The sequence below is a fragment of the Arvicanthis niloticus genome, chromosome 9 (assembly GCF_011762505.2).
Source record: "Arvicanthis niloticus isolate mArvNil1 chromosome 9, mArvNil1.pat.X, whole genome shotgun sequence".
In the NCBI taxonomy this organism is placed as follows: domain Eukaryota; kingdom Metazoa; phylum Chordata; class Mammalia; order Rodentia; family Muridae; genus Arvicanthis; species Arvicanthis niloticus.
In genome coordinates, this window is record NC_047666.1 from 36,059,513 (window position 1) to 36,086,464 (window position 26,952).

Below are 26,952 nucleotides of genomic sequence, written 5' to 3' on the forward strand. Positions count from 1 at the left end.
TCCTTCCTTCCTTCCTTTGTTCATTCCTTCCTTCCTTCCCTCTTTCCCTCTTTCCCTCCCTCCTTCCCTCCTTCCTTCCTTTGTTTCTTCCTTCTTTCCTTCCTTTTTTTTTCTTTTGTTTCACTGTTCTTACATTAGCATAGCTGGTCATGGGTTTAATTATCATATTTTCAAATATACATGTAGATTTTCTTGTTTCTTCTCCTTCCCCCACTGCACTCCCACACCCAACCTGCAAGTCCTCTCCCCACCTAGAAATCTGCCCTTCTTCTTCCATGTTGGGCACTCTATTACTCTATCTCCCCCCAGTAAGATCCTTCCATCTTAAAAAACCATCAAGGATACTTGTAGTTGGAACACTGACTTTGAAATTCTATGAACAATTTCCTGTTCTTGTTGCCTGTGTTCTTGGTGGGGTGGGAGAAAACTCCTGCTGTTTTCTGCTCTCTGCTCACTACTTGCTGCTCACTGTTTGAAAGACATTTAAGAGGGGGATAGCTCTCCTACCTGGCCATGCACAGACACCCTCCAGGGAGCTCTTGACATTGCTGGGGGTCGGTTCATAACTCCAAAACAATGAAATCCAAATCTATGATGGAAACCAGGTCTTGGATGGTGGGGGAGGGGACAGTTCCAGGGAGCAACCAACATCAGAACATCAGCTCAAGAAGCAAGGAGACCCAAAGTGATTGATTACAAGAGCCGCCTGGATTCCTATTAGAAGGGCAGCACCTCTGCCCCAGACCTAAAATTTTCAGGCTGAACGATAATCAGGATGATTGTTGTGTCATCCTTGCTCAGGGGCCATGCTAATATTCTCTGTATAGTTCCAATTTTAGTATATGTGCTGCTGAAGTGAGGACCAGGATGATTATTGTGATCAACTAAACATGGGAAAATCTGCATCAACGAGATGCTGACTCCATCAAATTGATTCCATCTATTATAAAGCCTTTCTTGCAACCCAGGTTTGAATTGAAATGGACTCCATTACAAAGGACAGACTCATAAGAATAAAATGGAGACTGTTGGCATTTGTGTAGCATGTATACATAGGAGGTACTCAAAAAAATATAGGCCTCTGAGAGATGGCATTGAGTTTCACCTTATATAGCTTTCCCAGTGATGGGCTATAAATGTTTAGAGAAATGACAAACCAAAGGAAAAGGCCATGTGTATGTTCATGTGAGCGCACTTGATGGCCATGTGTGTACAGGTACATGTGTGCATGTGGAGATCAGAGGTCAACTTTGACACTGTCCTTCATAACTCTTGCATCTTGTTTTATATTACAGGGTCTCACTAACCTGGCTCTGCAAATAGGCGAGACTGGCTACAGCAGGGGTCTCCCTCCCCAGTGGCAAGCCAAGCATTTTGCTGAATCACCTTCTCAGATCCTCTTATTACCTCTTATTAGGACAATGTCAGAGTGCACACAGCTCCCTGCAGATTTCCATTCCTCCTTCTCTCCCAGTAGCAAAGCATCAAGCTTGTAAAATATTCCTTAGACTTTCTCAAACTGTACCTTTCTACAGAAGGGGTTACTCACCAGTTTGTCCTTAAACTGTGCCCACAAAAGGAGAATGGACATTGCACACACATCTCCCTTCTTATCAGGCACTATTTTACTCCTCCATAGACTCTGGCTTTTCACTTTGGTGTCTCTCCTGTCATATGCAGCTTGCCCAAATATTAGAATTCTTTGCATCTTAGGACAAATTAGATTGCTGAGAACCATGCAGGAGGAACGACAGAGGGCTTTAGAACTCATGGAATGACGCCCATGGGTTACCACAGCCACATGGGTGGGCCTCAGTGTGGCACAGCCCCCAAGGACTATGTGTCCTGAGGACATTATGCTCTTATGGCGTTCTGCTCTGCTTGCTGCCCTCACATCCCTCTGGATCTAAGAATTACATGAAAACTCTAAGCAGTTTTCCAGCCTATCACCACCCTAGAGAAGAACCCTAGAGATGTAGATTGTCAATGACTACCGCCCTTAGGAAACATTCGGAAAAATAAAATTGATAGTGAAGCTAGGTTGAGATGTTTTTACTACTGGCTCTGATATAGAAAATCTTAGGGAGCAGTATGGAGTTCAGAAAGGCACACTCTTATTAGTTTTTATGGTCCTGGAACAAGAACTACGGCATCACTGGCTGACATGACTCTCACTGACGCTGGACTGGTGATGATTGATTCTTATACCCATTTTTTTCCCTCAGCCTCCTGATATGATTTAATAAGAATTACTGATGAGTAGATACACATTTTGAGGATTTGAAGTAGATATGACTGATTTTATATAAAAGTTTAGATGTATGATTCTTTTAAGATTCTTACAAGATTATTTTTAAAGATATATAATAAAATAATTACTCCTTTATGTGTAACAGCAAATTGCTGCCTGTTAGTGAGAGAAACGGGTTGAGAAAACTACCTTGCTTTCTTACACTTTGTTAATCTATAACAAGTTGCTTGGTTATGAATCTACATGAGTTTTTAAGAATAATTTGTTGTGTTTTTTTAGTACTACCTAATGTTATATCTTTCATTGAAAAACATTGTGTTTTCAAAATGCATTGTTTTTTCATAATCGTTTACTAGAAGAAAATTAAAATGTAATCACATTGTAATTGTATACTGCTTGAAAGATTTTGCTGGGATATATAAGCTGTGCAAGAAAGAATAAAGAGGGTTATGGTATGGTAGGCTATGGTGTGGCTGGAACATTGTCTCTCCCATCTGTTAACCATGTATGTATGTATGTATGTATGTATGTATGTATGTATAAAGTTTGTGGGAATGGGGTTTGGAACATTGTTCCTTCCATTCACCAGTTTTGTGTATTTATGTATGTATGTGTGGAATACTTAGAGCCTGCCTGTTGGAGCTTTGCTCTAACCGTTCTATGAGTGAATATGGATATGCCTATCTATAGGTCTGTATACATGTATATATGTGTGTATGTATGTATGCATGAATATTTGTATGCATGAAGTTATTGGACTCTGACTTTTGTTTCTTCCTCTGTGTGTGTGTATGTGTGTGTGTGTTTCTGTGTATGTGTAAATGTTCTCTCTTTCCTTCTCTTTCTTGCCAGCCCCAAGGAGGCAAAAAAAGTTCATAATTTTTCTGCTGGCCGTAGAGAGTGCCAGCCTCAGTAAATTAAGCTTTGTTCCCTCGGGGAAAAAAATATTCTGAGTAACGTCTCTAATCGCTAGCAGCCTTTGGTGGTAGCCCCTGTAGATATCTGGATCTACCTCGGTCAGCAGCTTTAAGCACTGATCACCCACCCTCCAACAGCTGCCTGCCTCAGTTTACCCACTACATGGATGCCAAAGCCAGAGTCATTGGCATTAGATGTCTATATCTTGTCTAGCACTCTTCTTTCTTTGGTCCTCACTGTCTCTGGGAGTTACACCATGAAAATAGAACTGCTGGTATGTTCCTTACATTAGAACAGGAAGGTCTTATTAGTCATTGAGAGGGGATCCTCAACGTACCTTGTGTGTGCAGCTGTGAGCAGATCGTGTGACTTCTGTGGCCTGAACACTTTAGCAATGATTCTTACTTGTTGCTGATGCTGAACAGAGCAGGCGATTCTGAGTCCACTTGTGGCTAAGTGCATTGTTTTATATTCACAGCCAATCCTCGGCTTTCCGTGCCATAAAATAGGGAGGAGTAATGGAAGGAAACTCTTGATCTTCAGAAACATAGAGAGAAATGCCAAGTGTGAGGCAGAGAGCTGGGAAGGGAGGGTAGTGGGAGGGTAGAAGCAGAAGGGTCTTCATCAACTGCAAGGTCGCACATGTTCTAGCCCAGTAATGAACGTGACAACTGAAATCACTGAGGCTTGTTTTATTCCAGTGTGGACTAAACAGAGAAAGTCATATTATCATTCCAGGAACAATCAGCTCTGCCTGGGCACTAACAAATGGGGGTTTTAGAGCAGAGTGTGCAACTGATTTGTATTTTCAATATATTAGTGATCTCTCAGCTTCAACTTTCTTATTATTAGATATGGTACCTGGACATGATCAAAGTGTCTATGCCACAGACTGTGGACTCCATGTGGACTCACTGATCTCGGGCTTCAGCCATAGCCTGCCTCATTCTTAACTTTTTTTTTTTTTTTTAAAAAAGAAATACTGAAGTTTCCCTTTTCATTCTAAGACTCAATTGTATACACTACAATGCTTTAGTACAGGGTTATACATTTTATCAAATTAGTTGTCAGTATTTCAAAAGTCGACCATTTCACATAAAATGTATCAATTCCACATTTTCCTAGAAACTTGGGTAATTGCATGGCAAGAATCCTATTTTCCTATATAATGATTCACTATTGAGCCTTTATATGTGGTGTGGACACTTCACTTGGCAAGATCCTCCTCTACTCTCTATTGCATCCCAGACAATGAGGCACACTGATAGTCATTATCCTCCTGTCCACCTCCTATTATGACGCAGGCAAAGGGCAGTGGGACAGTTACTGTGCTCAAAGGCAGTCTGACAAAGGCAAATAGGAAAGAAGAAAATTGAAGAAGTAAAGATTCCTTTAAGAGCTAGGGAAGATGTCTCACTTGGTAAACTGCTTGCTATGTAATCAGCAAGATCTACTTTGGAGCATGCATTCTCACATTTACATCCACATGCACAACCATGTATACATATACACGTTTAAATAAGTGATCCATCATTCTGATTTCCAAGAGGTTCCTAGCCGCCATAAGCATTTCAGTGTGAAATCTGTGCCAAGAACATCCATCCCAGTTCTGGATACTTCTGGATATTTGAAAACTGGCTTTTCACTGCCAGGACAGTGTTCTGTGGAAATGATAAGGGTCTTGGGTGGTAGAGCTATAAAGTTCTCTGCCCTTCTGCTCCCTGAGGGTATGAATCCTAGGCCCCTAGGCTTCTGTCATTACAGTGCTGTTCTTCTGTGTCTGCAGCATGATTAAAGGTGCATGAGCTTTGAATTCAAACTCGGTAGTGTCAAACTTGAGCTTCATCTCTTTCAAGATATATGAAGATGTGTGAATACTTACCTTAGGATCCTTTTCACAGAGTTGGGCTGGTCAGTAGCACTGGACCTATAGAGCTATTATGGAGAGTAGATGAGAAGAGCTATTGGAAGGAATCGAGCAAGGCATCACACATAGTGAGTACCAGCTAGCATGTAACGATGAGTTTCTTCGCCACCTTGGTACCGTCATCTACCCTGGATGCTGAACGCTCACTGTAGCCTCATCAAAACCCAGAACCCAGAGTGCTTTGTAATTGCCAGCATTTACACATGGTATTATATATGCCATTGGTATTAATACATACTGCTTTGTGAAACTGATTAAGCATGCTTTATGTAGCTCCAGGGAAAGTTTTCAGACCAAGTAAGTAGAAGCTAGGAAAAGATGTTGGCTCAATATCATGATGAATTTTCTTTTAGTTGGAGACAGAGAGCAGGGAAATGGACTCGTGGTTGCAGGGAGAGCAGCCTATCGCTTGCAACGCTAAATGATTGTGCCTGGGGAATACCATGGGGCTTCTATCCACACTGTGATCCACAAGCTACATGTGGCCACTTACATTTACTTGAAATGGAATAAAATTAAAGTCAGGCTCTTCAGTTATGCTCCTCACACTTCAAGTGCTAATAGTAAGAGCCACACATGGCAGTGGCTGTAACGGTTACTTTATTAGACAGCACTGAAAATTCTGGTGGAGAACTCCATTTTGAATCCAGTCCTTGGGAAAGATGGAGGCCGGAAGCATGGGGTAGAGATTCTAAAGGAGAAACTCAAGCTGTTGAGTGGAGGAACACTTGCCTGGAGATGCCTGCATTTCAGATCTCTCTCTTACCCTAGGCAGAGCAATGTTTCTGAGCCTTAACTTCCCATCTGTAGAGTTAAAACTTGCCCCTGAAGGTGACTATAGATATACTGGATGAACTTCAGGCTTTGCACCCATCACAAGGTGTGATGAGGTCTGTCCATAGCAAGAGGGAAACATATGTTCGATGGCCTCTACTACAGAAAGCAGGCAATGAGCCAGATCATGTCAGACTAGAGAGCTAACCCACCATGAACACCAAACAGTGCACCCTACACTGAGCTGAGCTTCTTAAACCTGGAGTCTCATCCAATTCTGATAGTAAAAACAATTTGTAAAAGTAAATATGAAATCATACATGTTTATATGTGTGTTGGTTTACACTGATTGCACTAATCTGTAGTAATGCTTGTAGCTGTATATGAGTCCATGTATACAGATGTATGAGTGTGTCTGCATGTTTGTGTGTGCATGTGTGTGTGTGTGTGCATATATGTGTATAAGAGTACATAAATGTCGGTGGACACCAGAAGGCAGTTTCAACTGTCATTTGTAAGTCACCACCCTCATCCTTGTTTTTTTTAAGTCAGGTTCTCTCAGTGGCTTGTAGATTTGTCTGGTTAGCCAGCCATCCCCCATGATTACCTGGATCTGCTTCGCCAGGGTTATCTAGCTTTTTAAGTACACAACACTATAACTGGCTTTTTAAAAGAAAAAAGAAAGAAAGAAAGAAAACATCTATTCTAGGACCAAATTGATAACTTCTGTGGCAAGAACTTTATAGGCTGTGTTATCTTCTAAGGTCAAAACCATTTTTGTTGGTTAATAATTTTAATTTGGGGGGGGGAATTTCATACATGGATATTAAATTTACATCATTTTCACTGCTAAGTTTTTTCCTCTCAGTCCTCCTGTGTACTCCCCAACTCTGCTTAAATATATTACTTCTTCTTTAATTACTATTGTTACATATATGTGTATGCATGTATAGATGTACACACACACACACACACACACACACACACACCTACTAATTAGGACTGGCCATTTTAGATTTAATAGATTATCAGGAGTTTTATCACTGAAGAAAGCTGATTGTCCCTCTCTCAGTAGTCATTAATTGCCTTTAGCTCTTGATGTAGGTAGGGGTTGAGTATTGTAAAATCTCATCCATCCATATTGGCATGTTAATTGATTATCATTATGTAGTTCTTGCTTATGCAACTACATTTTTGAGATTTGGCAGTTTCAGCTTTTCTGTCATGTCTAGAAGAGACTGTCTAAAAGCAGGCATTCTGGTACATACTGGAGTTCTTGCAATCTTTCTGGCCCCTCTTCTATGATTGTCTCTTGGTCATAGGTGTAGAGTTGCCTTGTAGATGTATCACTGGGCATATGATAGTCACCTATTCTCTACATTTTGTTTGGTCATGATCTTCTGTAATAGCTTTCCAAGTAATTGCCAAAAGAAGTGGCTTTGATGAGGGGTATGGCCTATTCTTCTATGTGGATAGAAAGATATGCACTTATCACACAGTTCTAAATTATATCAATTTAGGAAAATGGCAAGTGGTGGGTTTTTCTGTAAAGTCTGTGACCTCTCCTCTAGGGTCTGGAACCCCTCTGTCCATAGGTAAGTTGTAAGTTTTCAGTACCAGGCATGGATTTCCTCCTGTTGAGCAGAACTTAAGTCCAAATAGACATCTTTTGGTTACTTTCCCCAAATTAAAGTAGCATTATAACACCATTAGCTATGTCTTGCTAATCTGGACATTGTTGTTGTTTGTAGCTATACAGCTGGAGAGAAATGACTGCTTTTCTCTCTTGGCAGTGTTTATAGCACCTTCAGAAACTATGAAATCCAGTCCTCAAAGGACTTACAGGTCATTTTGATCTTGATTCTGCTAAAATCTGTGTTTAAAGTGTGCTGTGTCTTCAGCAATAAGGTCTTGCCATCAAATGCTTGAAGAAAAACAGGGGCAATGGCAATTGTCTATTTTGGTTTTGGAGTTCTTAAACCTTCTGACCCATGATGCAAAGGGAGGTTTTCCATGCCTATCACAGGGAATTTTGTTAGCCTCTGGTTTTGCACAATATTACTCCATGTGGCATGCACGAGTGCACCTGTCTTTGTGTGTGATTTATTTGTTCATTTATTTATTTATTTATTTATTTATTTAATTTAAACCCTATGTATGTGGACATATACACATATATACTATATGTGTTTTTAAGTAAACATAACATAATATGTTCCATATGGTTCTGCCAAACATCCTTAATTTTTTTTCTTTTCTTTTTTTATTGGATATTGTATTTATTTACATTTCAAATGTCATCCCCCTTTCCCCATTCCTTAATTCTTTTTAAATCACTCCTTCCTCACTCTTCTTCTGTGTTATCTCTCCCTCATCCTTCCCAAATCTTGCCTCACTTCCCCATTTCTACCCTCATAGCATCTGTGTCCTATTAGCCCCTTCTGTACAGTTCCCGCCAACCCCACCCCCCATCCATTTTACCTTCTTGGCTTCTGTGGCTAATTTAGATTATATACTCACATCTAAAGATACAGAGCTAGGGTCCATAAATGACAAAGACTATACAGTGTTTTCATTGTTTAGATGTGTGTTTTCCCAGTTTGCACTTGGGCAGGCAGGGCTGGGATATGGATACATTTCTGTCTAGGACCATTTTTACAACTGTGCTTTCAGCCCAGCCGCCTTGTTTATAAGAAATGTGAGGAAATCTGCAGAGGCTGATGACACCATGTCCTTTGTGACACAGAGATAAAGATGCCATGTTCATGTCTCCTCTTGCCAATGACATTGTAAGCTCTCAGTAGACAAGAATTATGTCTACAACATTTGTTTCTTCTATCCTTCCCAGAATTGTGCTGAACACACAAGAATTCGGATGCTACTTAGATAACTGAATGGAAGTAAATCTTCTAAAAAGGACATTGTATTCAAGAACTGTTTCTTACTTAGCAACTTGCTTTAGGGAAACTGGCCCATGGTGATGTAGCAGAGCAAGGCCCACTATGTTATCACTCTGGTCATTAAGGAGTGCCTGTGGTCAGGACGGAAGGGGCTGTTTGTTCTCAGATGGATAACAAGTAGTATAGACAAGGAAGATATTGTTGGCTGATGAGGACCAGCATTGTTCTCTTGGGTTCATTTTCTCATTTAATTTCTTAAAGAACTGTTATCACATGGTTACTTTTTGACAGCTCCCAGTCTTGTACAATGAGGACACTCATATGAGTTGATGTCTGGCTTCTCTGCTATGCCAGCCACATAGAAACCTCCAGTCTCAGAAGCAGTTAGGGGAGTTCTATTAAGGAGAGGAAGAACAAAAAGCAAGCAGCTGTTAGCAGCTGTGTCCTTTCTGAGTTCTTTCTATGGTTTCTTGTGTGGACATCCAAAGGAATGGAGAACTGTTTTCATATCTAGTATGTCAGTGGAGATATGTTCAACCTTGTGGATTCTTAATTATGTTTGTTCACGTCTCTCAGGAATAACAAAATATACCATTGTATATTAGATTTTGGATTTTGGAAATCAGACTTTTTTTTTTTTTTTAAGAAATTAGAATGGTAAAAGGTAAGTCATGTTAGTAATCCCAGGAGTTAGAGAGCTGAGGCTGAACAAGTTCTAGTTGATGGCTACGTAGTAAGTCTCTGTCTCATAACTAAAAAATAAATAGGCAATTAGTGCTAGATATATTCACATGTTGTTTCATAGGCTATTCCCTTCCAAATGCATTATGTATTTGTTAAGTAAATCACACTGTCTGCAAGTTGTCCTGGTAGTAGTTTCAGGGAGCCAGTATTCCACAAATGTATTTACTCCTATCATAGTAATAAAAGTCAGAGCCAAATAGCTCCATAGCTGATCCTATTTTCAAAAACACTGATACATACTTGGTATATGTGCTTTTGCACAGCCTCCTATACTTACTGAATTCTCTGTACATGTGGTTTAAAGGGTTATTTCATAAAATGCCATTATTCTAGTTCTGTCTTAATTTTTCTTAACTTTGTATGTTAGATGTCCTTTCATGCCTTCTTATTGGGCTCCTGGTTTATAAGGCCAAAACATCTACTATATAATTACATCATCAACATCTCATTTAAGTGGAAAGCCTAGACTTAGAGGTTAATTAATGGTTTCTGAACAGCCCATCAGCTGAAAGAAACCTATGACTTATGAAAAGCTAAGATTTACTGTGTGTGTTTGTCTTGGGTTTGTTTCATATGATCTCAGACTATAATCCATACAACTACCATTTTGCTATGTTGACAGCCTAAAGTGGTTTTTAGTAGGTTTCCATATGACTTTTTTGAAATGTCTTTAATGTTATTGATCCTGCCCTCTGTTCGATACCCAAACAACCCAGTTCTTAAAATTGTTTTCATCAGCACTGAGAGAGGTTTCTAATAACTCTTGGATTGGCCTCAGTGGTAGACAGGTTAATGACCCTCCCAAAGATGCCTAACCTCTCATATCTGCTTTAAAGAGATTTTAAGGTTGCAGGTAAAATCAAGGTTATCAGAGCTGACTATCATAAGTTATGTATCTTGGTTTGTGTGGATCGCTGAATAATGGTCAGAGAAACCTTTAAAGTAAAATGGGATACAGGAGAGTAAAAGCAGAGTATTGGCATGCCATGAAATGAGAACTCCATCCTTGATGGCTGTAATGAATGAGGGGGCAGAGTTAAGCCAAGGTGTGTAGGTAGCTAGCTAAGGAGTATAGCTTTACAGCCAACGAGTATAGACAGCCCAGAGAAGCTAGAAATATGGGGGTCAGGTTCATATTCATCTCTAAAGCTCCAAGGAAGCAACATAGTCCTGTCTAGCCCTCAGGCTTAGCCTCAGAAGACCCATGCCAGATTTCTGAATGTAGAAACTAAAAGTCCATGGATTCATCTTGGTTCAAGCATCCAAGTTTGTGATAATTTGTTATAACCTCCACCAAGCACTGCTTCATAGAATGCCAAGTCATCACTGGAACTACATTTTCAAGGTCAAACAGAGTTGAAAAAGGTCATCTATCCACCTTTCCACCTCTCTGCTTTTCAGTAGAGTCATGTGGAATCTTGCCAGCTAGCACCTTGACAAGAGTCATATTAGCAACACTGGATACATTGAGCAATAAATGACAACTCTTTGCTCCTTTGTAAGGTCTTGGCTTTAGTGGGCCCACAGGCTCTTCGTTCTAGGTGAGTAGAGTCATCATAGTCCCCAGATCATAGAAATTAAGATCAGTGTATGTCAACCAACGTTCTCAGAATCAATGTTGATTCATTTGTCATCTTCAATGATGAGATTTAATAACCCAGCTTCAGTGGCCCTTGTAGTCCTTGCCTGCTCTTGGTGACTTGGCAGAAAATGTTTATTCTACAGGTCTTCATAGAAATCCACACCACTGTGTAAGCTACAGACAGTACTAGTAAGCACTGGCCTTCTCAGCAGTCACTCAATTGAACCGTTATGATAACAGTCTGGAAGATTCGGGCAATATCAGCATTTATTCCCTCTGTAAGGCTGTTTGCCCAGTTGTGGTTACAATATGTGCCATGGTATATACCCTGGTACTCAAATTAGAATTAGAGTTAAATTAGAATTGCCAATGCAACCTCCCTCAAGGCAGAGGAAGCTAGTTTCACTTGTTTTCTAATGTGCTCTGACAAGGGGATGGGATCAGAACGCAAGGTCAGAGTCCACCAACTTCACTACACAACTGCTACCTCCTGGGAGCACAGTTGATTTCTTTTCCTTAGTCACAAATGCTCACTCTGCAGGTTGAAAATTTCAAATTGGTAGCACTAATATTGTCACAGTTAGTCACTTGAAATACTGTCTGTACACATAAGTATGACATATGCTACTATTTAAATTCACAGCTTGGCCTCACATGAAGATACAACAATGCTAAAATCCCCGATTTCTATGGAAATGCTCACATTTTATGCAGAGACAGAAATCATTGTGCCAGACACTACCCCACTGTCAACATACTGCAGCCATGAGAAAAATTTTATTATGCTCTAATGAAAACTAGAATTTATTGGTATCTGTTATTATTCATCAAATATTAGAGAAGCTGGTGAGAGGCTTTTAAATCACTAAGTTTAATGTTCACAAGAAGTAAATGTTATGTTTCTAGTCTCTTGTATGATGATGGATTAAAGCAGGGTATGGTTTTATACTAGGAAGGTAATAAGGAAAATAGAGGTTTGCTGTAAGTGCAAATTAATTGTTAATGTATACTGACTCCTCTCATGACACTCTTAAAACTCTGAAGTAATGACTTTATAGGTGGGAAGACAGCAAATACCAGCTGCCTCTGCTAGGTGTGGAGCAAGAAGCAGCAGTGTTCAACTGTAGATTGGTAACGTCTGAGAAACTGAGATGTATAGAGGGAGCCATCGTTTCTTAGTATGTGCTAATTGGACACACATTGAATCAGGCAATTATATAGAGTATTTAATTCAGCTGTGACACGAAGATATGTGTCTTATTTCCATGTTATAGGGTGGTAGATTTACCTGTGCTCATATAGCTAGAGTCACAGTGGTGTCCTATTATAAAAATCAATGACCACTGCATTAATATTCTGTCACTTATCTGCCAAATAGCCCCCAGCTTGTCATTAAACAATGTAACATACTATATTGGCTATTTAGTCAATGGAATGAGTTTTACTCTTGAGTGTCAAACGTGAGAGCTGTGCTATTGGGCTGGGCTTGAGGGGCGTGAGTTTGTGCTTGACCATGTTCCTATTCTATGCATTCTCGAATCGCAAACTTCTGAGCTGGTTTCTAAGCAAGATGAAAATAGCCTCCCTGCCTTTGATATTCACAGGCTTCAAGTGACTGCATGGTCTGTGGGGGTGGAGGGTGGAGTGGGGAGGCAAGCTCTCATGGGAATCCCCACAGACACTGTGAACAAAGACAACTCTGTAATACACTGCTACAGACTGGCTAATTATTTTTTTTTTGTATTTTTAATTTTTATTTATTCTTCTCTCATATACTACATCCTGACCTTCCCCTCCCTCCACTCCTTCCAGTCTGCCACCACTTCTCTAGATCCACTTCTGTCCTCAGTCTCCCACCATCCAGACAGCATTTAGGTTGAGCTTTGAGCAATTAGAATTTCCATGGGCTAAAAACAAAAAAAGTAACATCTTAGCTGGGTGTCATACCACAGTCTTATAGGCTTTGGTTTGCAGTATGGGTACTTTACAGAAATGGGGAGAGAATGCAGTTGAGTTGTTCCTATAGAAAATGCAAAAGTAGATTGTCTTAGTTAGATTTTTGTCAGCTTGATGCAAGCCAGGGTTGCTTGGGAAGATGAAACTTAAGTTGAGAAAATGCAGTCTATCAGATTGGCTTGTAGGTCTGTGGGCGCACTTTCTAGGTAATGACTTATGTGTTTTCCCCAGCTCACTGTGAGCAGTGACACCTCTGGGCAGGTGGTCCTGGGTTGTATAAGGAAGCAAGCCACAAGGAGCCAGCCAGCAAGCACTACTCCTCCATGGCCTCTGCTTCAGTTCCAGCCTCCAGGTTCCTGCCTTGAGTTTCCAGCTTGGCTTCCTCTGAAGATGGACTGTTGTAATCTATGAGCTAAATAAACCCTTTCTTCCCTAAATTGCTTTTGGTAATGGTGTTAGAAAGAAAACTAAGAGCTATTATTTAATAACAAACTCATTTTGATTTAAGAAAAATGGGAACAAAAGCCCGGAAAACAAGTAGTTTAGGAATGAGTTACCCACCCAGTAAGAGATAGGCATGCAGGAAGCAACACTACAAACAGATTTAGTTCCAAACAATTATTCCCTTGAAAGAAACATACAAAAACATGTTAGTGAACAATGAGCAATAAACTAAGAATATAAACCATTTTAATCCATCTTAATCCCAAATTAGGTTTCTTGTCCATTTAAGTTGCATAAACTTGTACTGCAGCTTCTTTCTAATTAATTTCAACTCTTCTGGCTCAAAATTGGTTGAACCAAACTAACTAAACTTTTTTCTGGTTTTAGATGTTATTAACTGGTAGAGACTACTGGGGTTGAATTTTATACTATTTTGTTTTACAAAGCCTGAGACCTAGCAAGAACACACACACACACACACACACACACACACACACACTTGTAGGCTGAGGCCACTATTGGAGTACACTCCCTGTACATAACATGTACTCAGTGTACATTTAGGAAGAGTGGGAAGGAGTACTTGCTCTGAGTCTCAGGGGAAGAATGAGATTTGCATTCATAGCAAAGACAAGGAAGTGACTTCAAGGCTGAGAAAGTGAGTTCAGGGAGTGCTGGGTTACAATTTTTATTTATTCTCTCCTTTGTGCCAACCTTGGGCTAAATGATTTGTAGAATTCATTTCATTTTTTTTTTGGAGCAAATTTTACAAGGTAAATAATTCTTTCCAACTTGATAATAAGAAAGATGTTCTTCTCAGACCCTGGTAATTTTTCTAAGGCTTCATAGCATCAGAATCTTCATGGAAAAATGGTAATTTACCATCTAAAACATGTTCTCCTGACCCCTAGGCTTTACTAGCCTGCCCATAACATGAGCAAGAACCTACACTGAGCAAGTGTTTCCTGAGAAAATTGGAAATGGAAGAAGCATAAATAAGGAACACTTTAAAATTAAAAACAATACCTTCTGGCTGATTATTTTGGTAGGACTTTCCTGGGACTTGTAGAGGAAAATAAAAGACATGCATTTGTTTACCTATAATAGCTGCTGGCATCCCTCAGTATCTTGAAACACAAAGTAACTCATAGCCTTCTGCTGGTCAGACCCTATTTTAGATGTTGGGAAAATTATTTAACATCCCTGTGCCTAAATTATCTACAAATCAGAAAGAATAATTGTACTTATGAGGATTTGTAGATAGTAAGAGAATTACACGTGTACATGATGTACACATGAATAGTTTGTGCTGAGTAGACAGGACCCAGTGCAATTCTGAGATGTGAGGGGAAAAGAAAAAGAAAAACAACAAACAAAAAAAACAACCAACCAAAACAAAATGAAAAACCTTCAAGCTACAGATGCCTCTCCAGAGACTGATCGCATTCAAAGATGCTTGTGTTCTGACCTCTATGGTGGCTACAGATTGTATTCAATTATGCCTGTAATCTGACCTCTGAGTTGTTTGGTACACCCTGGATCTTGACCATGACTCGTCTACTGCTTCTGGAGTTCACAGACCACTTTTTTCCACCTCTTTTAGGTTTACCCCAATTTCCCCGTTTCTTTAAACAGGTATAATAAAGTATGTACTTCACAGAGTTCATCTAAGGACTTGGGGGATTGCTACCCATGAATCAGTTTGATATCACCTGCATCGAAACAGTGATATTATTTATATTTCCTTTTGGTCCCTTCTGAAGGCTCTCAGACAGTAATGTGCTCTTGTTCATCCATAGAAAATCAGAATTCTCATAAATGCTCCAGGCTGTCCCAGAGTCACCTCTGTCTATTTAGCAGCCTTGTGATTAACCGGTACAGTTGTCTGTACATGTGCAAAATCTCTTCAGGCTTTAATAATATTGCAGGAGCGACATAAATATGAGGAAGCAAAAAGAAGCAAAAATTAGATGAAGAAACATTCCGTCCTTGGGTCTAGTGCTACTTTAGTAACCACTGAAGTTCAAAGTGCTTCAGTTTTCCTTTAGTTTAACACATACTTAGTGTTAACGCAAGGTCACCTGCGAGCAAGGACACGTGGCTAGGAGGGCTATGGTCATCCAGGAGGTATTGCTAACCTTGATGAGCCTTACAGAGGGAGTCAACAGTGCAGCACCTCAGACGTGCACTTAAGCCAAACATACTCCAAAAGAGAGTCAGCTCTCTGGTAGGACCCACATATTTGCTTGCTTGCTATGTTCTTTTTGTTTAAATTCCCCAGTGGTTCAAGGAGAGAACCAGGTTAAGAAAGGGATGGGAAACCCTAATAAGACAAAAGAAAGGCTAATTCTTTAGGACAGAGGCAGGAAAACAAAGGACAGCTGCTAGACTGGAGGCCTCCTTCTATTGTCTGCAAAACTAATGCTCAACGTTAATGGCTCACTTAGCTTCTGCCTATATCTAGCGGTGAAGCAAATTAACTCCAGTGCAAACAGTTTATTTATACGTAGACATTCCCATACATTTATTTAGAGGCCCCAGTGATGCTCTGCAAGCTAATTACAATGAAAAATAAGCCATTTTATGTGTAAATATACATGCAATTCTGCCGGTTAATTGCCTGAAAGTTTCATTTTTGTCCACATGCCCAGTGAGAAGGCTACAGATGTTATTTTTTCCCCCAAGAAACAGAAAATGGTGTTGTCTGCACCACCGACTCATGTCTACTTGTAATGAAACTAAATTTATGAGATGAAGCAAATGTAGTCAACTGATATGACATTAACATAGGAATTTCTCTGATAAACCCATCATTCTGCCCTAGAGTCGATAAACAAATGGGATGCTGGTCTGTGTCTCGGTCAGAGAATAGGATTTTATTAATTCCTAGTGAGAGATCATCTTTGAACATTATATATGCAGCAATGTCATCACTACGCCACAGAACCTTTCTATTAGTGTTCAAATATCTTACACCTAGTCTAAGGAAAGTGAGCCCCTAAAATATGAGGCTTCCATGAATAACTAAAATACCAGACTACCTACTCATCAAGAAGCATCTTTAGGCTTTTCTACTGTGTATATGTGTTGGAAGGTACTCAGGAGCCTTCCTGATTGTCTTCTTCCCCACCTTCTTAAATTCCTTAGTGTCTTCTCTTCCTCCTTCTCCTCTTTCTCCTCCTTTTTTCTTCTCCTCCTCCCCTTGCTCTTCCTTCTCCTTTCCTCCCCCTCCTCCTCCTTCTTTTTCTTCATCTTTTCTATTTCTAGCTAAAAGAAATAAGAATAACACCAAATAGACAACATTCCTTCCACTTACCTCGTCCTCACCTGAATCCAGGCAATGGGGCGACATAAAAACTCACTCATGCTGTGAGTTACTATATTGGAGCAAAAGAGTATCATGTCCGAATATGTTTTAAATGCATGGCCTATCATTACACTTCTCCTTTGATAGTTCCTCTGTAAATATCTTAATAGGCAAGATAGGGTATAATGATAGAGATATGAAATCACTTATTAAAATCCTCTGACGAAAATACATTGTATTATATAGATGAATATGTGCACATACATATGTATGTTTTAATTGATATGACCTCCTGATACTTATATGACTGGATAACTACTTCCATTCTGTGAGGAAAGACATTTCATGTCCTTAAGATGGATGTCAGAACTCTGGTTCTTCAACCTTATCAGTAAAAGATGCTCTAATCCACTAGTCTAGGATACTCTAGTTGCTGATTCACATGAGCGCCACCAAAAATAGAACTAGAGTCTAGTACTGGTACAGAAATTACCTTAAAAGAAAAGGCCAGAGGCTACAGAGATGATTCAGTGTTTAAGATTAAGCAATAGTTCTTATATAGGACCCAGGTTGAGTTCCCATAACTTAGATGACAGCTTATAACTATTTGTGAGTATAGTTCCCAGGGATCCAATGCTCTCCTGTGACTTCCATGGGCACTAAGCAGACATATAGTACACATATGTATGCACAGTAAAACTCTCATACTCAGAAAAAAATAAAATAATAAATATAAAACCTCTTTTTTTTGAAAAGGGAAACAACACTAGCAATCACGGAATAGTTGTGAAGAGACTTCAACAAACTCATTAATCAGAATATCTTTTACAATGGATATGTAGAAAAAGGAGGCATATTGGTTTCTATCACATGCTAATCCACAAATGTCTAAGACACTTTAAAAATTGAAAGTTTCTTTTCTTTGCAGAAAAATCTCTCCTTCTATAAATAGATTTAAACAAGTGACTGGAATTACCACATTTTTATGAGACTAATTTTTTTTTAAGTGAAGCTGTTCTCACTATGATACTTTACTAGTTTTGAGACAGTGATAGATACAGTTCAAAGTTGGCATTGTGCTCTCTGGCTTCTGAATGCACTTTCCTTTACAGAGGCCAGATTTTAGCTTTTGTTTAGTTCTAGTCCCCAGTTTCTGATGGATTTGCTACCACTCCCTCTCAAACTATTTCCAGCTGCAGTACAGTTTGATGCAGTCTAGCGCATCAATTCCCCATGCCCTTAGAGAGTTTGAGATCTCTGGTCTGAGACATGAATGCATCTTCCATTTTTATCACAAGTATAGATGAATAGCTGAGTTACTTAAGGCATCACCAGTAATCAGAGAAGTTATGTGTCATACCTTTGTTTTCTAAATATTACATGCATTAGGTTACAAAGATGGCTCAGTGGGGAAAATGCTTGCTATGCAAGCATGAGGATATGTGTTGAGATTCCCAATACCTCTGTGAAAAGCCAAGTGGGGTGATGTGTGCCTGTGCTTCCAGAGCTGAAAGGCAGAGAAAGGGAGCTATCAGAGTCTTACTGGCCAGACTATCTAGGAACTACTGATCTCTAGCTCCAGTGAGTCTTAAAAGATGAGGTGGAAAATATGGAAAGACACCCAATATTAACTTTAGTCTTCTGTACCTATGTGCACATATGAACACTAATGTATACTGCACACACAATGTCACAAAGATAGTATTACATTGTTGATATGTTTATGGCCTGGCCAAATTGTTGAGAATCTCTGAAGAATGCATGTAACTTGCACTGTTTGGGCCTACTGGTCTTAAAATGTTTGGACCTGAACATGCACATGTAAAAAAATAAAATAAAACTGTTGTAGATATTAATCTGAGTCTAAAGGGAACAGATCAATGCTGAGAATAACAATCCAGAAACTCAATCTCTTGGCTGATGAGTGCTTAGGCGAAGAGAGCCACATGGTTCTAAAGATTACTTACCAGTCTCTGTGTTCCTCTGAGTGTGTGCTCAAAAGTTCATATTGACTAATCACTAACCACACAACATATAGAATTCTATATGGACCCCCACAAATGATATGAAATTGCAGGGTAAATACATCCCAGGAAATAATGCCTCAGTACAACCTTGTTAGGCAGAGGCCAATGAAAACTGAACAAGCACACAATTTGGCAATGAATTTCCAAAACCTTGTATACAAGAATGGTTGGATTAATAAATGAAATAACACAACACATCAGATGGGGGAATATCTAGATTCAGCACTGAAGGAATCACTGGGCTTTAAAAAGGAAAATGAAAGACACAAGCAAATATGAAGAAGCTGAGGCTGAGATCCTCTGGAAAATACCAAACTTATTTGTAAACCTGTCTAGGTTTATAAATGATGCCAACTTGCAAGGTTCCCAGTCAGTCCCTTGGCAAACCTCATGCTGGAGACAGAAATAGATTTGTTTGGCTTTAGTCTCCACAGGGAGAAAATTGATCCCTGAATATTTAAAGTTCACATATTTGTTATTAATTTAAATTGTAAGTTTTTCAATTAACATTTTTATTAAAATAAAGTTATATCATTTCTCTCTATTCTTTTTTTTTCCTCCAACTCCTCTCATGTCTTCCTCCAACTCACTACCAAACCCATGACCTTCTCTTTCCTAATTGTTATTGGTACACACACATATGTCTACATACATACATACATACATACAACATGTCTGAATATTAAAATATCCTTGGCTTACTCTTCCCTAACTGTTATTGGTACACACATACACACACATGTATGTATATAACATATATACATAAAACATATCTGATTACTAAAATACTATCTTCTTACTCCATTGAGTGTTACTTATATAAATCAATGGAACACTAGTATTGTATAGCCAATAGGAATTCAACCTGGGGGAAGGAAGACTGTTTCTGCTGCCATCAGCATCCTTTGGTTACCTACAGTTTTGTTTTTTGTCTATGGCTGGGATACTGTGAGAATTCCCCTCTTCTAATTTAGCTTATCTAACGGTTTTATATTTTGTCAGATCTGGTTTAAGCAGCCTGGTGAAGCTTCTCTATCATTTACAGAGGACACAATCTTATAGCAGATTTTCTGGGGTTTTGGCTCTTATCTTTTTACCTCTTCTGTACTGTTCCCTGAAGCATAGGTGCAAGAGTTGTATTATATAAATGTATCCATTAGGGATGAACATCCCACAAACAATTGTTCTCTGTATTTTGACCAATTGTGGTTCTCTGTATCAGTATATGTTGATGCAAAGAAAAGTTTCTTTGGTAAGGGATGGGAGCTGTATTTTAACTGAAGGTAGACTGATAAGCATTTAGATTGCAGTTGGGAATTACACTGATTTAGTAAAGTGGTAGTGCCAGATTCTTCCCTAAGATCTCACTAACTATGGGTAGTTGACTAGATTTCCAATACCAGCCTTGATTTCCTTCCTGCTGAGCAGGCTTTAACTCCACCTAGACAGCTGTTGGTTACTCCCAAGATATGAGTGCCACTACTGAATCTTTATCTTGCTATGCTGGTCATTGTGAGTTATAGGCTATGCGGGGCTATTAGTTACCTTCCTTCCTTCCTTGGTAGCTTGCATAGCATCTGACAGTTCTATGAAAGCTGGTCTTCAGAAAGGAGGCTTTCGGGTTAGATTCTGCTCTAATCCTCTCAGTGCTGGGTTCAAAGTTCATGGTGTTTTCAGTAGGCAACCAAATGCAACAGCAACAGCTTGCTTGAGGAGTTTCTTGGACACCAACAACTCAAAAATGGCTTTCTTATGCCTGGTACTGGGGTTTTATTTAGATAGCTTATGACTCTTGGGGGAATCAATGTCAACCCAAGTAGCTCAACTTTTAGATTGAGCTTTTACTAAATTTATTGCTGTTGCCTAAAAAGATACAGATGACAGGTGTGCACACTGTGGACAGTAGAGAATGGTCCAGGTGGCTAACCCTTTATAGAGATGGTTAAAGAAGAATCATGAGAAAACAATTGGAAGGTGTTTACAAACACTGAATTTCAAAAAAAGACTGAGCACTGAGGCATTTGTCACTCAGCTGGGACCCTGTGAGGACATCACCCTGATGGGTTCTACAACATGAGGCAGTTCCTTGTCCAGTTTATTTGTTATCTCTAAATCTCAATGAATCATAATATCATGAAGACATGGATTGGGTCGTACTTCTCTTCATTAATGTACTTGTAACCTCTAATACAGGGATTTGCTCATAGTAAGCACAGAAAAACAATGGCAATAAACGGCAAAACCCTTGTGGAATTAATGAATACACAAGTGAATTAATACAGGAACTAATCTAACAGGCTAACAACTTGATTTGGTCTAGTAATAGTAACTACAATCCTATGAATATCTTTTATTATATTTCTTATTAAAGTTCTATAGAAAAGAAAAACTGGTTTTCATTCTACAAATGAGGAAGTGGAAGCTTAGAAAAGTAACTGATTCAAGGTTTACGTGACAGAAGTGAGACACAAACCTTTGACTAGCCTACTCTAAAAACATACTCTTTATGCCATTTGTTTATCTTCATTCAAATAAGAATATCAGCAGTGATTCAGGCTATTCAAAGAAACATAAAAGATATACCAAAATTATTTACTTTCAGTCCTACCCTTTAAAATATCCTGTCCTCAAGTTGTGTTTGTCCCCCTAACCCTACTAAAGCTCTTGACAAAAGTCGTTTTTGAGAAGATTTTATGCAGAAGCTAACAGTACACTCGGGCTCTGTAATAAATGGTGATGTCAGAACTACCATAAGAGACAGAAGTCATTTCATTTTACTTCAAGATGTAAGTCACCATCTGGAAGCCCAGATATGCCAATCTTAATTTAAGACCAGATTTTTTATATCTAACTGCAATGTGTGGAAAACGCTTATCAGTATTCAAACTGAATACTTGGGTCATTCTGCCTAGCAAACATTCATTTTGTTAGGACCCTTGTTCAGGAGTAAAAGTGGATAGACCCTGCAAATAGCTCAATCCCATTTCTGTATTAGCTCAGGTTCTTATTTGGCAGAAGTGGAGACCCACTTGAACAAGAATAAAAATGTAAGGATGCAATTTATTGTAAGAAACTACAGTATCCCCTAGAACTGGAGACTTGGCATGAGAGATGTCAATGACTTTTCTGTACCTCAGCCCTCATGCCAAAATAGCTGTCCACTCCTGCGGCTTTATTCCTTTACTCAAGAGACCATCAGAACAGGGAGTTCCACATTCTCTTCCAGTTTGGGCCAGTTGGCCAACCCTGGGCAGACCACTGAGACTGGAAGGCAGGAATCCTATTTCATGGATGGATTTGTTTGTGTGGTGATCATAAATATTGAAGAATATGAAACAACCACCTCCACAAAGAAGAGAGGTGAGGAACAGTGAATCCGGAGCACTTCAGCCAAATTCAGTTGTGCCCTGCTGTTACCCATATGACAAAAAGAAAGAAATCCCCTACCATGTGAACCTAAATATAGAAAATTCAAGGTACAAGTTTGCCTACTGGAAAAGTTTAATGCTTTAATATTTACCACAGAAAGTTGCTCTTTAGGTTCTGTGGAACCCATAGGCTTTGGTATATAAAGTGACTTGTAACCATTCTACATGGTTTAACCGCCTTTTCCTGGTGTTTCTAAAAATCACTACATTGGGTTAAGCTGCTCCTTGTTATAATGATTTTTGTATTGATGAACTCGGGCTTACTTTCTTGTATTCTAATGAAGTTACTCTTTCGAGAAAAAAAAAAATGGCCCTGTCCTGGCTAGGAACTCCAACCCAGCCTCTTGCTGTTATCTGGGAGATCTCAGGCTGGCTGTCTCTCTGCATTCTTCTGTATGGATCACATGACTTTCAATACAGCATACACACTGCCCACAAATCATCCTTCAGTGTGAGAGCGAAAGGAAAATGTCATTATTAGTCACCATTCTTTTCTGGCAGTGTCATCGATAGCCTTCCAAGGGTAATCACATTTCAAGATGACGGCATGTAACTGGGATGAGTATATCTGGCTCATCTTTTCAGGACTCGATCTTTATATAAGCAGATCGTCTTTGACTTGATCCCACCAGACCGTTTTATTTTTCAGTGTTTCCACGTGGATTTCTAATCCTCTCAAACACAAATGCACCTCATTCTTCTTCCTCTGTTTGCCGAACAACTGTCATCTTCAGAGGCAATCACTCCCTTTGTTCCCACCAAGACTGGTTGCGACTGTGTATCCTGCTCTGTCAACTTTATGTCTGTATATGTAGGGGATTTCCATTACTTTTTTTTAAATTAATTTCAAAGTCTTTCTTGATTCAAATACAACTGATTAAAGTTGTGAGCTTTGATCACTGTTGCGGTAAATATTATTCAGGGTTTTCTACCCTACCTTAGATCATTTAGTTCCCAAATAAAAACGCAAAACCTATATATTCATTGTAAGCCTTAAAGCACTAGAGCTGGGCAGATATCAACCCTCTGTGTTATTTTATCTACTTCTCTGTCAATAACCCTGATATATCACTTGCCTTATTCTGCTTGGCCCACTCCTACTCAACCACCTGGCCCTCAGGGCCAAGCACTCAGGATCCATGTACCCCAGTGGGGCTTTCTTCTCCCTCCTCCTCCTCCTCCTCCTCCTCCTCCTCCTCCTCCTCCTCCTCCTCCTCCTCCTCCTCCTCCTCCTCCTCTTCCTCCTCCTCCTCTTCCTTCTCCTCCTCCTCCTCCTCTTCCTCCTCTTTCTTCCTCTCTCTCTCTCTCTCTCTCTCTCTCTCTCTCTCTCTCTCTCTCTCTCTCTCTGCCCCTCCCCCCACTTGTGGTCCCTGCCTCAGACTCCAAGCCTGGGAACTGAAGTGCTGCCTACCTCTTTTCTGCCCAGCTACAGGCTGTAGGCATATTTATTAACAAACCATGGATAATGGGGGTGGCAGGTAAGGTTTATACAGCAATAGCTGGTATTCATGAGGATATATGCTGGTCTTGGAACAATCAGATCTTGGGGTGCAGGATTTAGCATTTGAATACAAGCAGCATCAGAACATCCCACTTCAAATTAATGATTAAAGTGAGACTTACCTATATAAACCAGACTTAGAGTCAGCTCAAGAGTCACTGGTATCTTTACTCCATGAAAGTCACTGAGCTAAAGCAAATGGGATGGAGTCAGACATCATGTCTAACCTCAGGAAGTCATGATCAATGACTTCCGTATACAAATATAGCAAACCAACTCTCAGGTCTGGGGAAAGTCAATGGCAAATTTACTTACCCGTGATTCCCAAGGAGAACCACAGACCATTTTGCTCTATTAAACTCAGTTCATGATACAGATAAAAGATCTGCATCTCCGTTTGTTAACACTTCTACTTAAAAACTTTAAAATTTCTTCTGTGTCAGGCTCTCTGCTAAATACTTCACATATATAAGTGAATCAAGTGGGCAGCCAAGTTTGAAGACACTACCCTTTAATTTTTCTTCTTTATAATTTTTGGGAATTATGCCCACCCATGTGCCCCATGATCCTAACAGGCAGCAGCCTAAGGAAACTTCTGCTTATCTCCTACCCAGATCCATATGATTGGGCCCTGTGCAGAGGTAAGCACACTGGAAAGCTTTCCATGGGCTGCTTAGGCAGGGTGGGAAGGAGATTAGAAGCATCAGGGGAATGATCTTTTCCCTCTGACTTTTTCCTGAGCTCCAACCTTTGTCTTTTGTTTGTCTTCTGACTTGGACACTAGTGTTTCGCATGTCAGCCCGTCTCCAAAGGTCTTAGAAACAATCAGGATGTGAGCCCTTGAGGCCCAATCAAGTCTCTATCAATTATATGATATTTCTCAACTGAAAGGGATGTCTTGGTGCAGAGTTTAAAGGCCTCAACATTTAGACCTTGGAATCTAATATTTTGGGATTCTGTCCTTGCTCTGTAATTTTCTATGTGACCTGAGGTGAGAAAGTTAATGTCTTTCCGCCTGGAGCTCTTTCACCTACCAAATGGAGATAGTAATAGAAGCCACTGTCTGCGGATTTGGGATTAAATAAGGTAATACAAGCATGAAAGCTATTGTGGCCACACACACACACACACACACACACACACACACACACCTCACACACACACACCCCATACCCCCCCACACACACATCTTGACTGTCATTTTGAAAGATCCTTGGTAATAATACACGCTACACACAAGGTCAGTAACTACGTATCAATTACTTAAAGTGACGTTTAAAAAACAGGAATAGAATCTATTTCTACCTTGAAAGTGACAGACAATGAATACATTTATTTGTTGGAACCTTTTGAGACACAATCTCATATAGCATGACTTTGAACTTCACTGTGCAGTCAAAGGTAACTTTAACCCTCTGATACACCTGCTTCTACTACGGGTGCAGTGTACCAATCTTTGTTAGTGTGGGAACCAATCGTAGGGTCTTAGCACAACCTCGTGTGTGCTAAGCAAGTACTCAATCACTTGAGTTACATTCCCCGCTCAAGATGTGCTAAACAAAAATACATAAAGCACTTCATGAAGTTTGCAGAATGTTGCAAACAGAATGTGTAGTTGTGACAGTTCACACAAGCCATGCCCCACCCCCACCCCAAGCCTCACACATTTACTTACTATCTGATCCTTCTGAGAAAAGGTTGTGGCTTTCAGTGTAAGCAAAGCAATGTATCTGAGTCCTCACAACCTAAAGACTGATTTCTGTCTGTAGTAAGAAGGAGTCTGTCTTGTTTTGCCTATGTGGGACTCAAAGGTGTGAGAATTATTCTGTAAATGCTCCAAAATAAAAAAAATAACCGCTGACAGACTCTGAACTCCAAGAACTTTATTAAGAACCAAAATTTATATTCCTGACCATCTCTCCAGCTCTCCTATGATGATGCAGTAACTGGGTGGGTTGCTACAGGCTACTGATTTATTTTACCATAACCCTCTAATATATATAGTATACATAGCACATAGCTAGCCAGCCCACCTTCAGTTCCAATTCACCTGCATTGAGGACTCATGTGGGGTGCTGTGTACACAGTCTGACCTAGCATCCTGAGATGAGACTTAACCTGGCTCCAGAAATGCTTTGCTACTTCCTTCCATGTAGATGGGCATCCCCTAGTGGAAACTCCAACCTCACCAACGGTGTTTCCTCTGGAACGCCAGCTGTGTAGCTGATGAATTAGCCCTGTAGACCATGGCTTGCCTTCTTACCAGCCTTCTGGATATCTTCTTAGTAGCTAGGAGGTATAGAGTCTGTTAAAATGTGTGATTTCAGAACTTTGCCTGCCTATGGCTAATTTTATTTGAGAGAGTGCCATTTCCCTTTGATTCATTTTTGAAATATATGCATAAGATTCAGGTCCTAGGAAAACATTCCCATGAGATCAATTTGCAAGATTCTCTAGTTTATAAAGACAGATCATTCTCCAGTGTGTACGTTGGTTTGATATGGAAATGCGTGTGCTTGCCCTACATCTAGTTGCTAATATGCTCGAGATTTTCTTTATAAGCCAGAAATTATGCTGCACGCTCTGGGCCTCAGTCTTCCTTTCTTGGCATTAACGCTATAGACATTTTCTTTAAGAATGAAGTCCTAAAGTCCCAAGGGAGGGGAAGTAATCACAGGTCCCCACTTCTGGAAGCTGAAGCACAACCAGAAGTTTGGACCACCCTAAATGCACACTGTATTCTTCTAGAGGTCGTTATGTTTCCTCAGATTTCCAATATCTTCAGTGCTAGACTCAAGATGGTTTATGGCAGCTGAATTTGCAAGGGAGACTGTTTCGTAACACTGGGAAACCCTTCAAAAGATGAGTGATCACTTGGAATGCACAAATAAAAATGTATCTTTTAGGGTTATTGATTAAAATATAATCTTTATATGGCCTATTTTGTACTATTTATTTTATAACCTCCCTCCCTCCCTCCCTCCCTCCCTCCCTCCCTCCCTCCCTCCCTCCCTCCCTCCCTCATGTGCATGTTCATATGCTATGGCATCATGTGGAGGTGAGGACAACAGTGCATGTTGATCCTTTCCTTCTACCTTGATCGACATAAGATCTCTTATTCCATTGTGTGTATAACAGGCACTAGGCTATCTGATCCATGAAGTATCCAGGCATTCTCCTGTCTCTGCTTCCC

The 26,952-nt window shown here is 39.8% G+C and overlaps 1 protein-coding gene and 1 pseudogene across 1 annotated transcript in view; one reads left to right on the forward strand and one right to left on the reverse strand.

Annotated features, from left to right (window-relative positions):
- Window positions 1-26,952, forward strand: part of Tafa1 (TAFA chemokine like family member 1) — a 479,506-nt gene that overhangs the window by 298,665 nt on the left and 153,889 nt on the right.
- On the reverse strand, window positions 748-863 carry LOC117715908 (U6 spliceosomal RNA; annotated as a pseudogene).